The following is a 6,000-nucleotide window of genomic DNA, read 5'->3' as shown; positions in this document are numbered from 1 at the left end:
ATGAATTACTTTAATTTTTCAAATGTTGATCTAGCCCATATAACCAGAATCAATCCCTCTTAGTTTTGTGTATTTTTTTTTTTTATCTTTTAGGGGTTCTACTTGCTAAGTTTTTTTGAAGATTTTTTCAGTTATGTTCATGAAAGATACTGGATTATAGTTTTCTTGCAAAGTTGTTGTCTGATTTTGTGTTAGTGTAATGCTAGACTCATAGATGACTCAGGAAACATTTCTTTTGTTGCTATCCTCTAAAAAATATTGTAGAGAATCGGCATAATTCATTTCCCAAATATTTGGTAGAATTCATCAATGAACCCATCTAGGGTCAGTGCTTTCTGTTTGGATAATCTATTGTTTATTTATTCAATTTGTTTAATAGATGTAGGTCTATTCAAACTTTCTATTTCTCCTTATGTGAGTTTTGGAGGTTTGTATATTTCAAGGAATTGGGCCATTTCACCCAGGTTATCAAGTTTGTGGTCACAGAGTTGTTTATAATATTCCTTTATTTAACTTTTTAATTGCCAAGAGCTGTACTAATGACCATTCTTTTATTTCTGGTATTATTAATTTGTGTTCTCTCCCTTTTTTCTTAGCTTAGCTAGAGGCTTATTAATTTCATTGATCTTTTCAAATAATCAGCCTTTGGTTTCATTGATTTTCTGTATTAATTTTCTTTTTTCAATTTCATAGATTTCCATTCTAATTCTTTATTCAAGCCTCATTTTCTTATCTCTAAAATAACATAATGCACAAAAAGCACTTAGCAGTGCCTGGCATGTAGTAAACAACAATAAATGTTAGTGATTATTATTATCAGACCTTGTTAAGAAAACAGAGCACTCTGAGGTATTTTTTAAAAATTACTTTTTCCTCTTCTCCCTGAGAGAAGCAGGAAGGGTTATTTCTTGGATATTTACTGTGAGAATCTAGTCTAGCTCCTGGAGGTAAACCTCACAGTTTTGTGAGGCACCCCTATGACTGCATCCACCTGGAGTTGCAACACTCAGAGTGCCAGCACTGAGCTTCCACCAATTAGTCAATGACAATGATTTTTTTTTTTTAATCCCCACACTTGTTCCCACAGAAGGTTAAGCTCTAAAGCTCTCCTGTGCTAAGCCATGAATCTCTGCATTTACCTGCCTGTCTTTCCAATCTTGGGGCCAGTAGTTTTACCTGTGAACTCCCCTCTCTTATGCAAGGGTCTCCAAACTCTGGGATCTAATTCCTGATGATCTGAGTTGGAGCTGATGTAATAATAGAAATAAAGTGCACAAAATGTGTGATGGGCTTGAATCATCCCAAAACTACCTCCCTTGCTTCCCAGTCCATGGAAAAATTGTCTTCAATGAATCCAATCCTGGTACCAATAAGGTTGCAGACCACTGCTCTTATGGTCCCCAAATGTGTTGATTTTTCGGTCTGTTTAGCTTTTTTACTTGTTGTTAGGACAGAGTGGCAATTTCCAAGGTTTCTATTTGCCTGGTTGGAAACCAGAAGTCACTACAAGCATTTTTAATTCATTTACAAGTATTTTTGAGGTCATTTCTAAAAAAAAACAAAAATACTTCTTTCAAAGTATTAATATTTCTACCAAATTATGTGTTGCAAGCAATGCAATGTAATCAAATTTACAATATTTATTATAGATGTAAACAACTTAACCATTTTACCACTGTTACTTTGTTCCTAGTAGTTAGGATTCCTTTACCTGACTTAATCAAGTTAGTACCTACCACAGGTTTGTTTCTATTCAGCAAAGAAGGTATTTCAGTGGAGTGAAGAGTGAGAAGAATTAGTCAGCATTATTTCACCTGCTGCATTTAGTTTTTAAAAACTATAATCAATTCTGGAATATTGAATTTGTAAATACAAGATGATTGAATTAATGCTATTAGCAGATGCTAGCTCAGAGGCAAAATATAAGCCATAGCAAACACTACCATTTCTTGTCCCAGGCATAGATTATCATATTTTCCTCAGAATCAGAAGATGCCACTCCTCTCTGATTTCTCTGTTCACATCTCATTCTGCATTCTTCCTTTCCACTGTGACTGTCACTAAGAATTTTATAACTGTATGCAACTGACATCACTAGACCACAGGCCAGGGCAACAGCATGGTCTTCAGTGTGAAACTGTCATCTCTATAATATATGACAAACAGGCTAAAAGGTGTGTAGCCTTCAATATAAATTAAGAAAAATAAGGAAATACACACTAATACAAGTTGTATACACAGTAATACAAACCAATTCTATCTTTCACAAAATATTTCACAGGTATAAATAATTATTAATATCATAATAATGATGATAGAGGTTATAGTTATGAGAAGGAGTGGAAAGCATGGCTCATGAATAAGCTAAATACAAAACGATAAAAAGGAGCAAAACCAATCCAATGATTAAATAATAAGGGAATTATTTAAGAGGTAAAATAGCTCTTCAAAAATTATATGAGCGACTAGATCACAGAGACAGAGCAAGCTGCTAAACCTGATTATTATATTGGCTTTGTATTCTGACCCTAGTTTACAATTACTGGCCCAGGATAAAAGAATCTGTAATTATTTATAATGCCTTACATGTATATAGTACATTACAGTTTATAAGACATTTAAATATTTAAAAATGTATTCTCATTTTACATGTTAAAAGAGAGAGATGCTGGTTACATTTTAATTTAAGATTAGTAGCTAGAGACAGAAATGGGCCCAGAAATCATGATTTTAGAATCTTACCCCAATATCTATTACAGTATACCCATAATTATGTGCTTAATTCTTCCTATTCATCTCCACACATCATAGATAAAACTTCATTAAATTTACCTCCTATAAGAGCAGCTGCTTAGAAAGGATCTGGGTACTTGTAAAGGAATCTAGACCTTGCTTATCATCTGTCAAGGAATTCTGGCACAATGCAATCATTGCTTGCTGGTAAGAATTTTGACAGACTTACTTCAGAGCAGGAAGATTTATCTGAAACTGAGCAGATTGAATATTTTTTTACACTAATAAATTATTTACATCCAATAGCTAGAAATGTATTAAAAATTATTGTCCTATTTTTGACAGATTCTAGATACAAATCTAAATGGAGGTTCAGAGACTAACATATATTTGTGCATGCATAACTGTTTATCTAGTATAAAGTGTGTATATAAATTCAGCTGAACATTGAGGTAACTATTACATCATTATACCCTTAAGAACTTTTTAACTGTTCCTCAAACATCTCTCTTTAATGAGTTAATAAAATAGTAAGTATCATCATAGCAATTTCTTATTCATCAAGGGCAAAAATTAATAGAAAAATTTGTCTACACCTGTACTTAATTTTCCAACCAAGCTCACACATAACAAAAATTTAAATTAATAAGACTCTCCCAATAGTTATTTTTGATTAACACTTCCTTTCATATTAAAAATATTCATATTTTCTTTTTAAAACCTTGGTAAGTAACTACAGCTTTTAACAAACTACTTTTTTTTTTCCTTTTTTTGCATGTAATTCCTAGTTTCATGAGTCAGCTAAGGGCACCAAACTGTACTGGCAGATGGTTTTCTAAAGACAGAAAAGATATTCAAATTAAGCATAGTAGAGGGCTGGGCTATAAATTTAGAGGAGGCATAATACAGAAACACGCTATTCACATGTACTATAATTAAAGCTAAAGTAAAATAGGGAATAAATTTATGTACATGCTAAGTCATTTCTACGTACATGCTATGTTGTGTCTCTTTGCGAGCTCTTGGACTGTAGCCTGTCAGACTCCTCTGACCATGGGGTTTCCCAGGAAAAATACTGGAGCTGGTTGCCATTTCCTCCTCCAGGGTATTTCCGGAACAGGGATCTAACCCAACTCTCTTATGTCTCCTGTAGTGGCAGCCGGGTTCTTTACCACTAGCGTCACTTGGCAACTAAAGCTGAGGTAAGTTAAGAAAAAGACAAAAAGATAGGACACTGAAAGATGAACTCCCCGGATCAGTAGGTGCCCAATATGCTACTGGAGATCAGTGGAGAAATAACTCCAGAAAGAATGAAGAGATGGAGCCAAAGCAAAAACAACACCCAGTTGTGGACAGGACCAGTGATGGAAGTAAAGTCCAATGAGGTAAAGAGCAATATTGCATAGGAATCTGGAATGTTAGGTCCATGAATCAAAGCAAATTGGAAGTGGTCAAACAGGAGATGGCAAGAGTGAACATTGACATTTTAGGAATCAGTGGAAAAAAATGGACTAGGATGGGTGAATTTAACACAGATGATCGTTATATTTACTACTGTGGGCAAGACTCCCTTAGAAGAAATGAAGTAGCCATCATAGTCAACACAAGAGTCCAAAATGCAGTGTTTGGATGCAATCTCAAAAATGACAGAATGATCTCTGTTCATTTCCAAGGCAAACCATTCAATATCACGGTAATCCAAGTCTATGTGCCAACCAGGAATGCTGAAGAAGTTGAAGTAGAATGATTCTATGAAGACCTACAAGACCTTCTAGAACTAACACCCCAAAAAGATGTCCTTTTCATTATAGGGGACTGGAACGCAAAAGTAGTAAGTCAAGTAACACCTGGAGTAAAAGGGAAATTTGGCCATGGCGTACAGAATGAAGCAGGGCAAAGGCTAACAGAGTTTTGCCAAGAGAACACACTGGTCATAGCAAACATCCTCTTCCAACAACACAAGAGAAGACTCTATACATGGACATCATCAGATGGTCAATACCAAAATCAGGTTGATTGTATTATTTGCAGCCAAAAATGGAGAAGCTCTATATAGTCAGCAAAAACAAGACAAAGAGCTGACTGTTGCTCAGATCATGAACTCCTTATTGCCAAATTCAGACTTAAACTGAAGAAAGTAGGGAAAACCACTAGGCCATCCAGGTATGACATCAATCAAATCCCTTACAACTATACAGTAGAAGTGACAAATAGATACAAGGGTTTAGACCAATAGACAGAGTGACTGAAGAGCTATGGATGGAGGTTCATGGCATTGTACAGGAGGCAGTGATGAAGACCATCCCCGCAAAAAAAGAAATGCAAAAGGGCAAAATTGTTGCCTGAGGAGGCCTTACAAATAGCTGTCAAAAAAAGAGAATCGAAAGGCAAAGGAGAGAAGGAATGATATATCCATTTGTTTTTTTGTTTGTTTTTTTCTTTAGATATTAAGAATGACTTTATTTTGAACTTAATTATACAAAGCTAGATATTTTGCTTTAATATAATTAAATGCATATGATTATGATCCTGCTATAATGATAATATTTTCTTAGAACTTCTTAAAAGCACAAGAACATACTAATGAATGGTCAATGAATTAAATAAATTAGGGAATGCATTAATTATTGCAATTCAATCTAAAATTTGAGTATCAATTTTACTCAAATTGACAGTTTCACGGTCATCGCATAATTAATGTAGTATCCACAGTGGGTTCTCTATCATTACTGATTCAAAGACAGGATTTCAAGAAGCAATGATACTAATAAAGATGAGAATGGTGTTATAATCTGAAAGTATCATATTTAAAATACAGAAGATATGGTCTGTATCGAGTTACTGATCACCATTTTGTTTAAAGTCTGCACAAAACAAAAGGGAAATAACTGAATGTCTATGCTAATGTTTCTAAGAGCATCATACATCCATTTGAATGCAGAGTTCTAAAGAATAGCATGGAGAGCTAAGAAAGCCTCATTGATCAATCCAAAGAAATAGAAGAAAATGATAGAATGGAAAAGACTAGAGATCTCTTCAAGAAAAATAAGAGATACCAAGGGAACATTTCATGCAAAGATGGGCTCAATAAAGGACAGAAATGGTATGGACCTAACAGAAGCAGAAGATATTAAGAAGAGGTGGCAAGAATACCCAGAAAAACTATACAGAAAAGATCTTCATGACCTAGATAATCATGATGGTGTGATCACCACCTTAGAGTCAAACATCCTGGAACGCAAGGTCAAATGAGCCTTAGGAAGCATC

This window comes from Cervus canadensis, chromosome 8 (genome assembly GCF_019320065.1).
Source record: "Cervus canadensis isolate Bull #8, Minnesota chromosome 8, ASM1932006v1, whole genome shotgun sequence".
NCBI lineage: Eukaryota > Metazoa > Chordata > Mammalia > Artiodactyla > Cervidae > Cervus > Cervus canadensis.
This window is presented reverse-complemented; position numbering follows the sequence as displayed.